Source organism: Rattus rattus, chromosome 17 (assembly GCF_011064425.1).
Source record: "Rattus rattus isolate New Zealand chromosome 17, Rrattus_CSIRO_v1, whole genome shotgun sequence".
NCBI classification, from domain to species: Eukaryota; Metazoa; Chordata; class Mammalia; order Rodentia; family Muridae; genus Rattus; species Rattus rattus.
The window spans coordinates 9,921,015-9,942,198 of NC_046170.1; the positions used below are offsets into that span (position 1 = coordinate 9,921,015).

At 36.6% G+C, this 21,184-nt stretch overlaps 1 pseudogene; it reads left to right on the top strand.

Moving 5' to 3' along the window:
• The first annotated feature begins 8,063 nt into the window (after positions 1-8,063).
• On the top strand, positions 8,064-9,511 carry LOC116886600 (annotated as a pseudogene).
• Positions 9,512-21,184: the final 11,673 nt, after the last annotated feature.

The following is a 21,184-nucleotide window of genomic DNA, read 5'->3' on the forward strand; positions in this document are numbered from 1 at the left end:
AAGAACATTCCCTGAAGGACGAACATAGAGTAATATATATATATATATATATATATATATATATATATATATATATATATATATATATATATATGTTATACAACTAATATACAATTATTTAGAGCAACCGTCAGCACTCAGGAAGACTCAGGCTCTGCTGATTCTGCTCCATAGATAGAAGCCACGTTACATTGTCCCTTTTGTGGCCCTAATAGACCTGGCACTTGTATATATAGGTTCCATTTGGTAGTGGATGAACAATTGGGAACACTATTTCTCTCATTCTATACATTTCTCAATATAGTTGTTTCATAGGCTTAAGGCCATCAACTTTCCTCATCCGCTTTAGCAGGTCTATTGTTGTTGCTTCTGTTTAACGCATGTTTAGGAAGCATGTAACATCATGCCACCAGATTGGCATAAGAACTAGCTCAAACTCAGGGAATCTCAGAGATTTGATGCCAGGAGTAGAGTCATTGGCTGTCCATTTTAGTCAGTCTCACCATTGTTGATTTTTGTTTATTATCTCAACTCTATCAAACTAGACTGTTGATGTATGTGTGAAGTATTTACAAGAAGATGGAGTAGTCTTTGTTGACCTGTAAACTGAATTGGCAATTTTCAGACAACAGAGATGAGTTACTGTAAAGTAGCTTTCTAATCATGTCTACTTCTCCTTATATCATTTCTTTTCTACTACCTGTGGTGGATGGTGGGATAAAAAGGAGATTAAAGGGTTTAAGAACCATCATTTAAAAAAATTAAAGATACAGTGCCCTTTGGAAACAATGGAGTAAACAGACTATGGGTGCTTACCTCCTTGCCTTATTCATGTTGCCAACAATGATATTCATTGGAGCAATCCTGATAAATAATTCCACTAAAGCTTCCAAGAGTTCCATGCTTAAAAAACTGTTTTGTATTTAACATAAATACTACCTAGCTCAATGCCTTCAAAATGGATCTGTTATTTAATTCATTTTTTAACTCATTCTTTTCAACCCTGTTTGAATGTGCCTATCAAATTGAACTCATGATTGCTTAAGGTCTATTAGGTGAAGTTGTTTGCAACTTCATTCTGTCAGAAGAGGAGAAAGCTATTTCTCATGGTGAAAACAAACCAAAGAAAGCCAAAAGTGGTCAGCAAAATATAGTCACTTTTAAGGTATAAAGTTAAATTGCAAAATAAAAGTCTACTTTCCTTTAACCTACTGAACCTGTTCATTAGGACTTTGGTCTGTCTTTATCTTGCTATGTGTTCTGCAACGGAAAGCCTCCAGTGTCACTGAGGCAGATGAGAATAGGGTTGGGGAGAAAGCATATTTCTATTTAAGTTTCAAGTAATTCATGTTACTTTTGGTTTGAGAGAAAATAGTGGAATTTGTTAGATGGCCCTAAATCAATTTATTTAGGAATCAAAGCACATGTATATTTTACTGGTTAGCCACCAATATGTATAAAGTCCTCACTCAGAAACTACACAATTTGTCCTAACTGCATGTCGCCAGATGATATTTGAATTCTGTTTTCAATGTAGAAATGTATTAGGAGAAGCTCCATACATAAAAACAATGTAAAAAATAGAAAGATTTTCAGGAATTAAAATATTTCATCAGGGATGGTGAATTTACATTGTTATAACTCCAATGCTCTAGTGGCCCTGGGGAGCCGTTGTGGAAAGCAGTATGACTAGATACAACACTGATAAAAGTTTCTTCCTGAGACTTGGACAAGACAGTAAAGTGCATTGTGAGAGGAGATGCTGCCCTTCTGAGTGGCCATGAGTAGATTTTTTTTTCAATTGAATGTAACACCTAGAATTTTAACTTTCTCATTTTTCTATTTTTCTATTATAACATCCTTGGTCACATATTTGCAGGCTTTAGTAATTTTTAACCAAGTTTCTACATTTTGCAGGATTTGATTTCCATTGATCTTGTTTGCTCTCTACCCATTCCATTGTAGTATTGGAATTGAGCCCTTACAAAAATAAAAGATCACTTTTCTAATTTTATTCACTTTTTTTGCAGTATTTATTTATTGTGAACTTGCTCAATATCTGGAACTTTATCTCTTCTACTTTTTAATTTATCTTCTACTTTTCTCTGTATACTTGCTTAATAGCATGTTTTCTCACTCCGTTATCTTTTATGTTTAAAGTCTTATTTTTTCATCTAACTTCATTTATATTTTATGTGGAATCATCTTTCTTTCTTCATTTGCTTTATTAACCATTTCCATATTTACTTTTATTTTTTTAATTTCATAGGATATTCTACTTTAGTTTTCCCATTTTCTGTTCCAGCATCTTTGGTAGCTTATTTGTTTGTTTTAATAAATATTTAGCATATTTCTATATATTTCTATATCTTGCATGATTTCATTTTGTTTTCCCGATCCATTTGTTTTTCCTTCATTCATTGTATTGGGTGATTGAGCTCCTAAGGAAAGGTTGATCACTAAGTTTTCTCAAGGAAAGTTAGGAGTGGTACCAAATCCAGAAATGTAAAAATCACAATTTACAAACCCAAGAATGTCGGATAAGGAAGATAATGAAGTCCCTCACTGACTTCAAGGGGGATACAAAGAAAAATAGTAAATGAATTTAATCTAGGACAAAGAATATGAAGTCAGCTAGAAGAGGAGAAAATCAACATGATAAATGAGAAAATAACACAGAAATAAAAACGTGAGTGGCATAGAAGAAAAGAACAACAAATATTGAATGTGTGGTTACAATAACAAGTAGGGATGATAAAAAAATGAAACAATGTATCAAATAATGAAAGCATCATCCATAAGTCTCAAAGCACAAGAAAGGATATGAGGGATGATGGACAAGATCAATAAAATAATAAATCAGACATCACTGAGGGCAAAATAAGCGTGGTAGCAATATTCCAGCCCTGTAGAATGCAAACAGCAGGGCAAATCTTAGGCCTCACAGGAGAGAAGAAATAGAAGAGATATGAACTCAAGGTACAGAGAATCTAAATAAAAATTATGTCAAAAATATGCTAAACTTAGATATAGGGATGAGCAGGCAAGCATGAGACACTTAGACTGTCAATAGACATGACCACAGATGTACTCATTTACAAATTTGAGATTTAAAATAATGAATCAATGAAACAGTACTAAAAGCAAAAAAAAAGAGGAAAATTAAAAAAAAATGTTCATCTTTAATAGCAAATGCATGTGAACTTAATCAAAAACAACAAGCCTAAAAGCCAGAAAAGTATGGAGTGATATATTTGAATGCACGAAAGTAAATAATAATTAAATCAAGTTTTGCATACCCAGGAAAATTGTTTTGATAATTGCACAAATTATCTCACTACATAAGCACTAAGGAAAGGCATAAGTGAGCCTAGACCACGTTGTCATGCATTCACTTTGTAAGTTTACCTAAAGACAATTATAGTTCAAGGCTATGGACTGACTTGTGATAAAATTATTTTTATGGATGAGTGTCATGCAGTTAAGGGAGAAGGTTAGAGACAATAAGCCTTCCTCTAAGGAGATCATGTTTCAGGGATAGGAGGCTGTTTTTGGTGGTCCAGAATTTTGGTAACAAAGCTCCAGTCTGGCGGTAAATCAAGGAATTTTTTAAAAAGGGAGACAAACTGAACCTGAAGGATGGACAAGATGTGGCAAAAGGGGTTGGGGATTTAGCTCAGCGGTAGAGCGCTTGCCTAGCAACCGCAGGCCCTGGGTTCGGTCCCCAGCTCCGAAAAAAAGAAAAAAAAAAAGATGTGGCAAAAGAGGGATGTATAAGAAGGGTTATCATTTGGACAAATCTTGCAACGAGGTTCACAAAAGCCTAAGAAATTAGTATATTGGTGGAAAATGATGTCCACTTAAGCTAAAAATAACTGAAAACTGGTCTAGAAAGCTGGCTGGACTGTGGAAAATGTTTGTTATGCAAGGCAAAAAGCCTGAGTTCAAATCCTATGACACATGTAAAGAAGGAAAGAGTACCTATTCCACTAAGTTTTCTTCTGGTTTCCTTATGTGTTATGTTTCCATAAAGACCAACACATTCACGCGCGCATGCACACACACACACACACACACACACACACACACACACACCACATTATGTCTCTGTGTGTTTGTGTATGCATACTTGAGCACATGTGTATGTGTTTGTGTGTATATGTGTTTGTGTGTGTGTGTGTGTGTGTGTGTGTGTGTGTGTGTGTGTGTGTGTGTGTTAGGGAAAGAAAACGTGAATTAGAAGAAGCATTTCCCTTATTTCCCTTTTTTCCTCTTTTTAGCTAGCTGTGGTCAGTACTGTGAGTTACACAATCAGAAAATCAGCCATTCTGGATAAGATCATACAGAAAAAGAAAACCAAAACCAAGCCTGAAAATGCCATGCACTGTACATCTTAGGTGAAATTACAGAATCAACTGTACATAAGAAGTTCATCAAAATTGCTAGTGATTAGAATAAGAAGTTTATGTTAATCAAGTCACTTGAGATAGAAATTAATTATGCAGAAGCTTCACTCTCTGGTTCTCAGAAAAAGCTGGATATTACTTTAGCAGCTCAGATTTCTAGACATTAGCTACCAAGATTTTCACAGGGAGTCCTGTTAAAGATTTTTGTATAACTTAACCTTTTCCAAAAATGGTTGGTACTGTGTGGAAAAACTGTGCTGTCTCAAAGAGTATAAGATTGGCATATTTATTACATTGAATTTTCCATTTTGAGTTGTTAACGTTTGTAGATCTACAAACACACTATTTCAGCATTCCAGTATATCACATCACTCCTCAATATAGAAAGAAACATTTCAGCAAGCACAAGGAAGACATTTTATTAAGTGTTTCTTTGAAACACAGTCCGTAAATATTAATAAAATCTGATCTCGACTTTTCATGAAACCCTTGTCTCACATACTGTTGCCTTGAGGTCTACACACACTATAATTTAAAGAAGAAGTGTTATACGAAGAAACAATCAATATTTATTTCTCTACGCTTCCTGTTCTTTCAGAATGCTTACTGAGAGGGTAGTCAAAATCTGATAATAAAACCTACTAATAACACTCACGTAAGATTTACTCTCCTAATGCATTATGAGAATGGAGCCATGTGGCATGAGGCCTAATAGGCAGGGGAGCACATGTAATGAATATTCGTTCTGAGCTAAGGCCACAATGTATAGAGAATAAAACATTGTAATAAACATGCAGCACATTCTGAAGTTTTACAGAAATATTCATCAAGGCCCATACATTTAATACAAATTATACTTTTACTATCTTTTACTGTAATCTGGTAAATTGCAAAATTTTGGGTGATCTCTTATGAATGAACACTGTCCTTGGTGTGGTTCTGAGGTTACAGCACCTACATTTCCACTTTGATGGGTTCAACTCAGTAGGTGCTAGTTGGTTCCTGCACAGAAAGCAAAAGTCAGGTTAGTATCTGTGTAGTAGAGTCATGCCACATAAAGTCAGAACTAAAGCACAGTGGTCTAAAGCAAGAGTACTTCTTTTGGATGTTGAGGGACATTAAAAAAAGGGCAGTAAACAGTTCCATGGCACACATAGTAAAACGCACTCTGCAAATTACAAAGATCCTTATTCTTAAGGCTTGGCATTATTTTCACATTCTGCGTAGAAATTGTGCTCCAGAAATCTATACTCATTTTGAAACCTCTGGCTTCACATGATATTAGGCTTTGTTTACTGCTTTGGAATATTAGGCATGACTTACTTCTGAAATATTATATAAGCCGAGCTGAAAGAGTTTATAATTCACTTATGTGAGTGCCCATCTTAATCAATAAAAGCAGTGACAAATTAATAGCTTGTTTCTGTGCTTGATGAAAGTTAACTTGCTTAAAAAATAATTGCAAGAGGAAAAGAATTTGGATGAAAAGACTTTACCCACCTCTTCTCTGACTGTGAAAGTTTCTGCATTAGTTTAACCCCAGTGACCCTCAATTTATTCCCAGATAGAGAAGGGATAATGAAAATCCACCATGCTTCCTTTACATGGTGTTTGAAAGAATTAACTGAAATCAAAGGTGTTAGTGTGCCTTGTGATCTGCAAGGCTCTGTATTAATGTAAGGGATTATTCATTTCATCATTATTAATAAACACATGAACTCCCTACATTGCAATATTGTATAAGACATCTTCAGAAGAAAATAATGCCTTAGATTGCTAATCTATTAATTAATTTGTTGATGCATTGCATGATTCTAAAGGCTTTTCCAACATATAATCCATGTTTTCTACTACAAAAATATCTTTTCTGAGGCTGGGGAAGAAGCTGGGATCTAAAAGGAAGATATGATTTTATTATACTACTACTAAAACAATATTCTTTTTTTTTCTTCATAGTCAAAAAAGCCAGCTCTTATGGAAATCTTGAGGGATTAATTTCTTTGATCCATAGTTGCCTCACTTGATGTACAGAGCTCATCTCTTTAATATGTATATATAATTATAAGCTCTGAACAGAAACAAGGAAATGTGAATTAATAATTACAAAATAGACATAAACAAGCTGTATAGAAAATGACAGAACATTTAAGGTTTTGTCTAGATTTATGCCTTTTTCTTGAAATCTATAGAATTTAAATTAAAAAAAATAACATAAATTTAAAATAAGAGCATAAATGGGGCAATTAATTCAAAGAATAAATCATGCATGGATATTTCATTATTTATTTTTATTCTTGATGCTTTAAACACACTGTGGCAGTGTTGACAATTACACAGTACTTGTGCTCATGACCAAAACTATATAATTATTGTTATATATTTAATTTTGATCTTTTCTACTTAATACATAAAAATATATCTATATTAATTTTATCAGTGATTAAAATTTATGAATCATATTTTGATCTTTCTTGTTATAATACATATTTGGACTTGTAAAACATTTTTAAATATTTAAAATTTGATGTGTACTATTGGTTTTGCAGAGGTATATGTCTGTACACCACTATCCTAGAGTCTGAGGAGGTGAGAAGATAACTGATCTTTTGGTATTGGAATTAGAGTCAGCTGATGAACATTATGTGTACTATGTGATTGCTGGTGGATTGAATCCAGGTTCTCTGGTAGAGCAATCTCTGTGTTTAAAACCTGAACCATCTCCCTAACAGCGATGTTATAGAAATTTTCATTGCTTTCCCAAAACTCAAGACATACATATTAAATTATTCAAATAAGATTATTGGGTATTCTTTATCTCCTCTATGATTTCAAAAATTTAACTTCATTATTAATTTATTATTATTGTTTTAGTTTTGAGTAATGTATGTATGTATTCAATGAAACATAATCAAATTCTACCTTTCTATATTCCTCTCCACCCCACCCAAGTTTTCTCTCAATTACATCTTATTCCCAATCTTCTGGCTTTTAAGGATTTTAAAAACAATCTAGCAGTATACTTGAAATAATATAGATTTTATTTGAAATTTATTTTGAAAAGATTTTCGGGACTAATGAGATGGGTTGATAAATCTTTTTTGTTGTTTTTATTGTTCCCTCCCTCTCTCTTTCTCTCTCTCTCCCTCCTTTCCTCCTTCCATGTGTGTGTGTGTGTGTGTGTGTGTGTGTGTGTGTGTGTGTGTGTGCTACCCTCTCTTTCCTTCTTTCTTTTTTGTTTTTCTTTTTCAAATTCTGGCAATATTATTCCTAAACCACATAGTTTAAGGAGAGAACTGATATTCTCAAGTGTTCTTGATCCCCACATAACGCAATTATATATATATATATATATATATCATAAAAATTGTATTTTGCTTTTGTTGTAATGCATTTTATATCTAATACTTGTATGTTATCTTCACAGCTTGAATAAAACTTGCTTGAAAACAGAGTGATACTATGTTTTCTTCAGCTACACATGAAAAAGATTTTTTAGTTAATTTTTATTATTTTAGTCAATCTATACATTAGGTGTAAAAGAAGCCAATGTCTTGAATAGTAGGAGTTAAGAAGCAAAAATGAGGCTCAGTCCTCACGGCCTCCCTGTGCAGTTGTCTTAAATCCTGTTAGTTATGGCCTGTGCACACTTGTGCAGACATGGCTTCATATGACTATATCCAACAAGCAAGTCAAAGCTACAGAGCCTATCCTACCCAGCCTGGGCAGGGCTACTCCCAACAGAGCAATCAGCCCTATGGCCAGCAGAGTTACAGTGGTTATGGCCAATCAGCTGCTACTTCAGGATACTATCAGAGCACCTATGGTTCTTCTTATGGACCCAAAATACAGGCTATGGGACTCAGTCAGCTCCCCAGGGATATGGTTCCACTGGTGGCTATGGCAGCAGACCAAGTTCCCAGTGTTCTTATGGGCAGCAGTCCTCCTATCCTGGCTATGGCCAAAAATCAGCTCCTAGCAGCACCTCTGGAAATTATGGTGGCAGTTCTCAGAGCAGCAGCTATGGGCAGCCCCAGAGCAGAGGCAACCGTCTGGCTATAGTAAACAGCAACAAAGCTCCTAGAACCCACCTCAGGGTTATAGACAACAGAACCTATGCAACAGCAGCAGTGGAGGTGGTAGAGTGGGTGGTGGAGGCAACTAGGGCCAAGATCAGTCCTCTATGAGTGGCGGTGGTGGCTGTGGTGGTTACGGCAATCAGGATCAGAGTGATGGCAGTGGTGGTGGCTACAGGAGTGGCTATGAAGCCAAAGGCCATGAAGGTGGCAGAGGAGGCAGAGGCAGCACGGGCAGAAGTGACCATGGTGGCTTTAATAAATTTGGTGGTCCTTGGAATCAAGGATCTCGTCATGATTCTGAACAGGACACTTCAGACAACAATACCATCTTCATGCAAGGCCGAGGTGAGAATGTTACAATTGAACCTTTGTCTTATTACTTTAAGCAGATTGGAATTATTAAGACAAACAAGAAAACTGGACAGCCTATGATTAATTTGTATACAGACAGGGAAACTGGGAATTTGAAGGGTGAGGCAATAGTCTCATTTGTTAACCTACCTCCTGTTAAAGCTGTAATCGACTAGTTCGATGGTAAATGATTCTCTGTGAATCCTATTAAAGTTTCACTTGCTACTCACCAAGCTGACTTCAATTGGAATGGTGGAAATGGTTGTGAAGGCTGAGGTTGAGGAGGACCCATGGGCCATGGAAACTATGGAGGTGGCGGTAGCCAAGGAGGATTCCCCAGTGGGGGAGGTGGAGTTGGAGGACAGTGATGTGCTGGGGACTGGATGTGTCCTAATCCTAAATGTGAGAACATGAACTTCCTTTGGAGAAATGAAAGCAACTAGTGTAAGGCACCTAAGCTAGATTGTCCAGGAGGGGGACCAGGAGCCTCTCATATGTGGGGAAACTATGGAGATGATCCACGAGACAGAGGAGGATATGATTACGGTGTCTACCGGGCAAAAGAGGGGACCTTGGGGTTTTCAAAGGGGGCCCGGTGGTGCAGACAGAGGTGGATTTGTACCTGGCAAGATGGACTCCATGGCTGAGCACAGACAGGATCACCATGAGAGGTCATAATTAGTCTGGCTTCTGAAGTTCTGAAACAGCTTTTCCTGTACACAGTGTTAGCCTTGTTATTTTGTAAACTTGAAATTCAGGATCACTCATGGATATTTGGGGTGGGGGGCAGTGTATGTGTGTGTGTGTGAGAGAGAGAGAGAGAGAGAGAGAGAGAGAGAGAGAGAGAGAGAGAGAGAGACTACTGTAATTGTAACCATATCATTTTAGTTGAAGGAGGAGGAGGAGGGAGGGGGGGGAGAGAAGAAGGAGGAGGAGGAGGAGGAGGAGGAGGAGGGGAGGAGGAGGAGGAGAAGAAGAAGAAGAAGAAGAAGAAGAAGAAGAAGAAGAAGAAGAAGAAGAAGAAGAAAGAAAGAAAGATAGTTTTAGAGATAGTATTCAAGTTTATACTCATGAGTAGACAAAACCTACAATTTGTAAAATTAAGTGCAGTAATAATGTAATAGCAGCTTAGGAACAGGCACTTAATCTGATCTTTGGTTTATCATGTGGGCAAAAGTTTTTCTTCATCTTTCCTGCCTATGATCAGCCCTATATGCCACTCAGTGCTCTGTGTCTCTGCAGTGAACCTTAAGGCAATGAAGTGAATATAATTGTATTCTTTTGAATGTGTGTCACAGTGCATTCCATTTAATTATAATGGCTCTATCTGCAGTAGTTTGAATATAAATAGCTCCAATACACTCATCTGCTTGAATGCTTGACCTTAGGAGTTGTGGCCTCAGAGTAGATGTGGCCTTGTTGAAAGAAGTGTGTCACTGTGGGGCAGGCTTTGAGATCTCTGAAGCTTAAGCCTCCACAGTGTTGGTCATTGTCCTATCTTACTGCCAACAGATCAAGTTGTAGAACTCTCAGCTCCTTCTCTAGCAACATGTCTGTGTGTATACCACCATACTTCCCTGCATCATGATAATGGACTAAACTTCTGAATTATAAGCCATCTCAAATTAAATGTTTTCCTTCAGAAATGTTTCTGTGGTCATGGTGTATCTTCACAGGAGTAGAAGCCTTAGCTAAGACATGAAATGGTACCAGGCACTGGGCTATTACTTTGATATGTTGTACCATACTTTTGTTTAGAGCAATGTGGACAAATTGGAGAATTTCAACTAGAAAGTAATTGAATGCTTTAAGTCAGGCAATACAAGTAGAAGCTTGTTAGACAGTGGTGCTGAGGGTGATTTGAACTCTGGGGGTCTGGCTCAAGTGGTTTCAAGAAGGAAAAAAGAACACGTGATTGCTCTCTGCCCTTCTCCAAACATCTGTATAAAGTAAGTTGAAGACTTATGGATTAACAGCATTGACAGATGACATTTCTGAACCACCTACCACTGTATTGTGTGGCCATTAGTGCTCAAGCTTACAAGACCTATAAGGAAAACATTCAAGCTGAGCAAGCAGAGATACAAATGTGGAGTTCAAGGAGAAGGGAGACACAAGAAAGTGGAATGGAGCTAAATCCTGTGCTCAATCAGATAAACAGATTAAAGGAAAGCCTGATGTTAAATGGAATAAAGGGAGGGGTGAACCCAGGGCAAGATCCAACTTAGCTAAGACTCCAAATTGTAAAATGGAATTAAAGAAAAGCTTAGAGCAGTGTGAGTGGGCTCCATCTTTAATATCAGCACTCCAGAGGCAGAGAGATTTTTGACTTTGAGGCCAGGCTAATGTATAGACGGAGTTTCAGAACAGGCAAGTTTATGCAGTAAAGGAAACCATCAAAAACAAAATGAGTGAATATGTGAACGAGGGGGCCGTGTTCCAGTCCCAGCAGAATGTGGCAGCTTTGCAACATGGTTCTAGTGTTAGAGTCATGGAGAAAAGAATGGGGCTATGGTATGCCCCTTCACAGCCAAAGAAAACTGGCAGGTAGGTATGTGTCAGAGTCACCTTTGCATGGAGACCTAGCAAGGCCATTGTGCACAGCTTTGAAGGCGAAGCACAGGTTGTCTTGCAGACCCCAAAATATTGAAGATGCCAGAGTCATATGATACCTACTGAGGGAAGCAGCTAACAGGGAATGGAAACAGCCTATTCAGCCCACAAAACTGAACTGAGTTGGGGATCTGAAGAACAAGTTTGTAACAGACATGGAGAAACACAGTTGGGAATTTCCCCTAGCTGGTTTTCAGTCTACGCTCTCTTACAATGCTCTTTTTTGGGATGGTAATGTACATCCCATGTCATTATATGTTGGAAATATGTTGTAGTCTGCTTCTTTCATTTTGATTTTTATAGGATAGTTTATGTATTTATTTTTCAAATGTTATTTCCTTTTCTGGCCCTACCCACCCTACTCCACCCCGTCTGATCCTCAATTAAGAAATTGGATCAGTCTCTGAAGAACTTTGACCTTTTCATACAAGTTTGAGACTCTTTTAGATTATGGAAACTTTTGAATTTGGACTAAATGTGTCTTGAATTATGTTACAGCTACAAGATTACGGGAGCAAAGGAGTGGGATTTGGTGGTCTGAATAGGAATGCTTCCTTGACAAAGACTCACGTGTTTGAATGTTTGTCCCATAGGGGAGGCATTACTTTTGGGTGTGGCTTTCCTGCAGTGGGTATGGCCTTGGTGTAGGCGTGGCTTTGCTGGAGCAAATGTGTTACTGTGGGGACAGGCTTTGAGGTCTCAGAAGCTCAAGCCTGCCTGAAGTCTCACTGTCTGAGTCTGTTGTCTGAGATGAAGTTGTGGAACTCACAAGCCCATCTCTAGAAGAATGTCCCCCTGATTACCACCATGTTTCCAGCCAGGATAATAGACTAAACCTCTGACCTGCACACCCCCCCCCCCAATTAAAGGTTTTCATTTGTAATAGTTTCTGTGGTTATGATGTTTCTTACCCAATCAAAACCCTAACAAGACAAAATGAAATACATATCCCTTTTACTTTAGAGATATCAATAGTAGCTACAAAACATCTTAAGATGTCCACAACTTTTCAAAAATAAAAGATGCATTTGAAAGTAGTAGTGTCTTAATTGAGCAGCAACACACTTTATAACCCATCTAATTGTCTTGCATAAATATTTACCACTTATAAAATGGGTGCTAACAAGGAAATTCCTGATGATCTGTTAGAAACTTATACCTTTCCAGGCCTTGCACTATCATTTTACTTAACATGAGTCCAGCTTCAGAGTTGTGAAAACTTGGCCATGGGTGTTATGAAGGAAGAACTTGACTTGGTCTTGTTTTAGTAGGGTTTCTATTGCTATGATAAAACACTATGAGCAAAAAACCCAACATGGTGGCCCTACTTCCCATGATATCATAAGTCTCAACATCACGGTATAAAACATTATTTCAAATTGTAAAAGTCCTACAATATTTCAAACTTCAAACTTTAAAAGTTCAGTCTATTTTAAATATCATTTTAAATATCCAAAGTGCCTCTAAAACTGCAAAGCCTCTCTAAATCTCCAACATTATAAATATCTTAGTGTCACACTTATGGGACTTAAGAGAATTTAGTTCCAAAGGTCTTGGCAGTGGCACCTTCTGTGACTCTGCCCCTCACTTTCCACCCACCTTTTCTTTTTAGTTTAAGTCAGCTCCACACCACAGCTGCTGTAGCTTTTGGTGATCATCCCATGATGCTGGGATCTTCAAAATGCTTTGTTTTGTGCTGCAACTGAGTTGAACTTTCACCAATAGCTTCTCTGAGTTCTCATTACCCTGCTACACTATGATAATCCCCAACTTTTTTTTCATGATTCCTTCAGTCCTGGTGCATGGACCACAACTGAGGCAGCATCTTCATTATGACCTTCTCTTGCCTTTCTTACTGTACTCCTATCCTGACCAAAAAAAAACCCCCAAAAAACAAAAAACAAAAAACAAAAAACAAAAAACAAAACAAAACAAACAAACAAAAAAACAAAACAAAACAGAGACTCAGCCACTCTCCATGACCCCTTCTGTTTTTAAAACTAGTATGACTTGTGTGACATATACATTGCTAAGTTTGCCTGCAAGCATGAGATGTACCCTTTGGACCACGGCGTCTTTCTGCTGACGTGGAGGAAACACTCCTAGAAGATTTTACCTCAATGATGCAGATCCCTTCTTAATCACAGCTGCTTCTTTATCCCGGTTAACCAGCACTGAGATAACCAGCTTTGATTGTCACAGGAAAGCAAAGTTTTCCTGTTAGTGGTGGTTCTTAGTAAAAAATATCACACAAATGCCCCAAAAGATATTTTGCTCCCCTCTGAAACTCCACAAGTAATCCCTCCATTGTCTGCATCCTCTCATCACTTTTATGTTCCAAAATCCTATGAAATAACACATTATGATTTGGAAAACATAACTTTTCATGCCCAAATTCCCACAACTATCCCTAAAACATGTGGTCAGATCTGGGAAGGCAATGCCCCATGATCTGTTATCAATTCGTCTTCGGTTTCTACTGCTGTGGTAAAATACCATCAAGAAAAGAATCTTACGGAGGAAAGGATTCATATATCTTTGAAGGAAGGCAGGGCAAAACTCCAGACAGAAAGCCCGAGGCAGGAACTGATACAAAAGCCCATGGAGAAATGCTGCTATGGCTTGTAAATCATGGCTTGCTCACCTTCCTATTTATAGTACTCAGGACCTCTAGCACAGGCAGTCTTGATTGCTGATCAATCAAGAAAATGTGCCACAGTCTTGCCTAGGCTAAGCTATTGAGGTAATTTTCTCAACTGAATTTTGATCTTCCAAAATGACTCTATTTGTGCCAAGTAATTATAAAACTAAATAACTCACATCTGTAGGAGAAAGGCATGTTTTCGAAGATTTTATGTTGTCTGATTATGAGTCACTTTAGATTCTTTGTATATGTGCTCAAGATTATTAAAATCCCTCTTCCTGTCCTTTACCATTCTCGGAAATCATCTGAAAGTCCTGCCTGTTTATTTGAGGAAAATTGTGGGGCCATCAATTTGACAATAGATCAGGGAATGCTTCACACTGTACATTGAATTTCAATGTACTTCATGAGTTTCATAGGAGTTGGATTAGAAGAAAAAAAATAATTAAACTTGAATTTCTGTATAAGTAACTTGAAGAATGTGCTCTAGTGCCATTTAGTTGGATTTCATTTAAACTGGGAAAGAAAAAACTCAAAAGAATCAAAGCCATTATCATGATATATATATATATATATATATATATGTGTGTGTGTGTGTATAACACATATATTTATGTTATACATATATATATATGTATAACATATATATTTATGTTATACATGTCTCTTTTGTGTGTGAGGTCACTGAATTATTTTGGGTGGTCACAAAAATGTCAGGTCAATTATTACTTGGTTTTAGTAAAGAATATTTTGATATGGTTACTTCACAATGGACAAATCACAGATTTCTAAGCACTCACACCTGCACATCTAGAGTAGAGGTCTTCTTTATTATCCAGAACAGGTGCTGGTGACATGTTCCTGCAGGTAAAGAACACTTGTTGCTTTTGTAGAAGCCCCCATGCAATTCTCAGCACCCCTTCAGGCAGTGAACAATTGTCTACAACTCCATTTCCAAAAAACTCAACGTCATCTTCTTTCTGTGGTAAATAGGTACAAACCTGTTACACATACATACATCTATACATCCAAAACACAAATACATTTGATTTGGCTGTAAAATCATCTTACAAAGCATAGAAAAAGCTCTTTCTCCCTATACCATGAATGAAAGTCATCCTTATCATCAAAGACAAAGGAAAATAGGAATCTGATTCCAAAAGCCACGTGAGTCCTCATTTCACTACAATTATATAAAACGGTGTTGTACAATCCTTCTTGTCCATAGCTACTCACTTCTGCATTAATCTTACTATATAGGAAACCCAGCAGAGTCATGTAGATGACATAAGGTTATTAAAATCTCATATAAATAGTAGAGAAACCAAAAATGTAAAGTCCAAAAGCTTGTCCTTCAGCAAAAGGGAGGTATTAACCTATTTTCCACCAAGAAGGCAGAGAATAGATAGATGTTCTTAGTAGCCTGGTAATTTATTCAATCTGTACAGCCTCGTGACACTCTAGTCCCCCACCTCCAGAATATTATGCTTATCACCTTCCCAATATCTTAAACATAAGCATTGCTTCTCAGTCAATAGAACTCATCTGCAGGGATTTGGATGTTTGGCCATACAAAATAGCACTGTCAAGAGGTGTGGAATTGTTGGAATAGGTGTGACTTCATTGGAAGAAAAGTGTCATTGTGAAGGTGGGCTTTGAAGTCTCATATAAGCTAAAGTCTGACAAGTATGACATAGTCTTTACTTGCTGCCTTCAAATCAAGAGATGGAACTCTTGGCTCCTCCAGCATCATGTGTGCCTGTATGCATACTGTGCTTCCCACCATGTTGATAATGGACTAATCCTCTGAAACTGTAAACTAGGTTCAATTAAATATTTTCCATTATAAGAGTTGCAATGGTCATGGTGTATTGATACCCTAATGAATACATCATCTGTAGAGGAGATATGACTTATACATTATAACCTAGTGACCTCTACTCTGTTTGTATGACAAAGAACAAAGCATTCCATAGACCCCCCATGCTATAAAACCCCTCCTCTTGTTAGAGGTCATATGTCCTTTCAAAAATATTTCCATGTAGTTATGCCTTAATCTTTATTGTGCTCATGAGATTAAAATAATTGTTACAAGTACATTTTTTCTAAAATTGTTCTCTACTTAAGTATGTCTAAAATAAGCTGCCCAGTGTCAGACACAAGAAGTGTGAGCCAACACCTGCTAGCTAATTCATGTTGAACAGAATTTCCTTCTTAATATCATTTCTTTGACAACAATAGCATTTTAAGGGGCCATCATAGTTTGGAGAGTTGTCTCAGTGGCTAAAGAGCTTGCCACACATGTGTCACAAGAAACAATATTCCTAACACTTACCTAAATTCCAGATAAACATTATAGCATGCATGTAATCTCAGCATATGATAAACATATACCAGGAATTCCTAATTCAGGCAGACTAAAAGAAATAGCATGATCTACATTAAAGTGACAGACTCTACCTCAGTAATTAAACTGTAGAGTAATAGAAGAACATAACAACATGCCAGCACAAAAATTTGCACACACATGTCACACATAAAAATTTGCACACATAATGACACTATCTATATATACACATGAGTGACAAACAGGCACAGAGTTTGGGTCTTAAATTAGTTGTATAGTGCAAGCTGCACATAAGGTCATGTGTTCAAACTCTGGAACATAAAAACAACTGTAAACTACAGAAAGGAAAAAAAATAACTCATGGTTTACTCATATGCATCAGTCCCTGAAGCCCTTTATTTTTCTTTCATATATATATATATGTATATATATAATGTGTGAAGTAACTGTCTTACTAATTTGTCTTTTTTCAGACATTCAAGCATATATCTGGGGATTGTGATGAAAAACCTATCTATTCTACACTATATCAAGAAGTGCCCATGTTACTACAACAGTCATCACCAGAACTCAAGGAAGTGACCAAAGAGTAAGTCCTTACATTTGCTGTAAGGACTCTTTTGGATTACAGTTAAAGTCATTAAAGTATTACACAGATGTAAGATGCTGTCTCTAGGATACCTCTCTTATTTCCAGGTATTACATGAGGATCACAAAACACATACTTACTAAAAAATTTAATTCAAGCCTGGAATTAAAAATTTCATGTGACAACTACTCAGTTATCAAAAACAATGACTTCATGAAATTCATAGCCAATTGGAATGAACTAGGAAATATCATCCTGAGTGAGGTAACTCAATCACAGAAAAACATACTTGGTATGCATTCATTGATAAGTGGATAATAGCCAAAAAGCTCTAATTACCCAAGATGCAATCCACAGACCACAGGAAGCTCAAGAAGAACGAAGACCAAAATGCGTATGCTCCCACGCCTTCTTAAAAGGGAGGAAAATATCCGTAGGAGGGGATATGGAAGCAAAGTTTAGAGCAGCGACTGAAGGAATGGCCATTCAGAGCCTGCCCCACATGTGGCCCATATACATACAGCCACCAAAACTAGATAAGATTGATGAAGCTAAATAATGCATGCTGAAAGGGACCAGATATAGATCTCTCCTGAGAGACACATCCAGAGCATGTCCAGGTATTACATGAGGATCACAAAACGCATACTTACTTCAGAGGTCAATGCTAGCAGCAAACCACTGAACTGAGAACAGGACCCCCTTACGGGGAATTAAAGGAAGTATTGAAAGAGTTAAAGGAGCTTGCAACCCCATAAAAACAACAATGCCAACCAACCAGAGCTTCCAGGGATTAAACCACTACAGAAAGACTACACGTGGACTGACCCAGGGCTCCAATCACATATGTAGCAGAGAATAGCCTTGTTGGGGCCCCAGTGGAAGGGAAGCCCTTGGTCCTGCCAAGGTTGGACCCCCAGTGCAGGGGAATATGGGGAGGCAATAAGGGGGATGTATAGGGGGAATACCCATATGTGGGAGGGGGAGGGGATGGAATGGGGGCTTATGGACAGGAAACCGGGAATGGGGAATAACATTTGAAATGTAAGTAAAGAAATATATCTAATAAAAAATTCAAAAAATATTTCATGTGACAATGTTGATTGAGTGTTAGCTTGGTAATATATGGTGAATAAAAAGATTCAATTTGGAAAAATATTCCTTTATCAAAAGCATAAAAAATCTAATTTCTGTTATTCTTTTATTATGCACCTGAAATTTTGTGAATTAGTCATCAGCCTGCTACAGATTCCTGCACTTGTAAATATACATAGCCTAGAAGAATAGACCTATGTTTTCATTCTTTTTTTTTAAATTAGGTACTTGCTATAGACAAATTCCAGTATACATTCTGACCATGCAAAGTGAGACAACCAAATTTATGGGTATTGTCTTCATCACCAACTCTATCTAGTGAAATATCAGAATAAGAATGGGAAACAGAAAGAGTGGTAGACTTCTAGATGCAGGTGAATGTGGGCAGGGAGACAAAAATCTGCACGCGGATGTCAAAATTAAAATTATGCATGTGTTTATAGCTAGTAAGGTGTGTTTCCAGGTTTAAAGATGGCAAAGGTAAATGTAATTCCCATGAAGATGCAGGTAACAAGTGTTTGAAACTAACAAACAAACAAAAAACAAACAAACAAACGTGAAAAATGATACTGTTGCTGTTGGGAGGATAAATATAGATAAAGCAAATGCTTCTTTCAGTGAGTCCTACAGGATTTCATCAAGCAAGGGAAATTTTGCTTGTGTCTGCTCCCAACATTACTCATCCTTGGTACAACCATTTTTTGTCCCTTTCTGCTTTAGTCAAGAAAACAGATTTTTGACACTTAAATATAGTCATCCAATCATGTTTTGAGTCCTAAGCAACATTCAGACTCATTTTTAAGATGTCCTGTAGTCTTGCTGTCTTCTTGAATGGTCATGTTTATATTAATTTCTAGAGTTTTTAGTCGTGTTTGAAAAACTAAATGAGAGCAAATACTGCCAGTTTTTAGAATTATCTTAGTAAGTGCTTAAAGAAATAATCCAATATTTACTTTTTCAACAATATATGAATGTTTATTCATTTTTCTATTTAAGGAAGAGTCCCGATTGCTTGTTATTAAAGTCCCCTTCCATCTTCTCCCTTGTTTTTATTCCTCTGGGTCATGTGATAAATGAGAGCCAGTGCTGTGGGTTAGAAATCCTGTCAAACAAACATTTGTGTGAATTGCTGCTAATGAGCTGATATCTCAGCAGGCCTATGTGAGCCAGGTACCCGCATATCCTTTCAGGGGTTTCCATTGTCTCAGAGAGGATCATTGAATACAGACCTTTCTACAACAGTGAGGACATTAAAAATTAAATTCAATTTCATTAAAAAGTGAATACAATTTTCTGCTCTCTTCACCCACATCTATTTTACTACCACATATTGGGAAAAATAAGATTATTAAACAGATGCATTATTACATGTTTCTTAAAATTGTATGAGATTATAATATAAATACATTATTTCTCCTTTTTTTTTCATTCCTATAAAGACTTCCATATATATTCCTCACTGTCTTTCAAATCCATGGTCTTTTTTTGCTTACAAATTTTTGTAATAACAAATAATACCTGTTCAGTCCTTAGGAAGTTACTTGGATATGCATTTTGTTTTTCAGGCTTACCATTAGCTACTGGATAATCAACACATCAAACATACACTTTTTTTTCAAAATTATACAAACCAGGTGTTTATTATTTACAGAATTATGTTAAATTTCTTAACAGAATAGATTTATTTCAAAGACACAGGTAATTCACCCATATGCATCTGCATTATGAACAATGAGCACAATTATTCTGTTTTATGCAAATTAATTTTCTCATGTGTTCATTTGTGTTCCGGTTGTTATGTCTGTTTGCATTGATTGGTTCATATATGTGCTCAGGTATTCATTCATGTCTGTGAATATGCATGCTAAAACAAGATGTTGATGTCTACTTCCTTCCTGAGTCACTCTTCATATTGTAATGCAAGACAAAACCTGTCATCTGAACTCAGAGCTCACTGGTTCATATTAGAGCTCCCTATCTTTCTCTGGGGATGTCCTGTTTTAACCTCCCTCTTTTCAGGATTAGAGGTATGCTTGCTTGCATGCTTACTCGCCCTCACACAGCAAGCTCTTAGCCTGTAGAGACAACTCCTCAACTCTTACACCTGGATTTCAAAATATACAATTTAGTAATTGTGGTTTAGAAAATGTCAAGTTAGATATGCCAACTTTCAAAAATATTTTTACATTTTCCTTTGAAATTTCCCTTGATAGATCGTAACATTTTATAAAAGAATGTTTCAGGCAAATCTGTCTGTGCTAATAAAATCATAATATCTACAGTTATATGTACTAATTTATTTACTTCATATGAATTGCAAATTTCTGTCCTTGGTCAAGCTATCAAAACCTTGAAAAAAAGTTTCTATATTAAATTCTACATGGACCCATTCAGGATGCATAATGTCAACTAAATGGATAAAGATATACATCTTTATCTCAGCACAGATACGAAAGAATATTTCTAGGAAAAAAATTCTAAAATCAAACATTTAAGAAAGTAAGCATACTTCTCAAGGTGGATCAGAGGGATACTGATAGTAAGTTCTATCCATAGTACATACCTTGCAGAAGAAAATCAAATCTGAAAAATCTTCTCTGACCTAGATAAAGAGATAGGAGATAGGTAGACACAGATATGGATGAAAATAAACAGAAAACCAATTTCCATTTTTATTACCATATTTCACTATTTACCATTCCTATTTATTGAGGCTTTATACTATCTATTATATTTACACTTGATCTTAGCCAAAAGGCCGAGAAGCGATACTATCTATTATATTTACATATACAGTATCTCTATATATTATTACTATATATTATAGTATCCATTTATTACCATACAATTGATAGTAGACATATACATTCCTTACCTTATCAGGCTTTATTCTATTTGGAAACTTAGGAATAAAAGGGTCTCTTGATAAAGCCCATTGAACATTTGGGATCTATCTATACACCTCGTTATTTCCATATATACCTAAATCAGTAAATTTGGATTTTCAATGTAATTGGATGAAGAGGATTCTAGGTTAGTCAACACACTAATGCAACGTCTGTG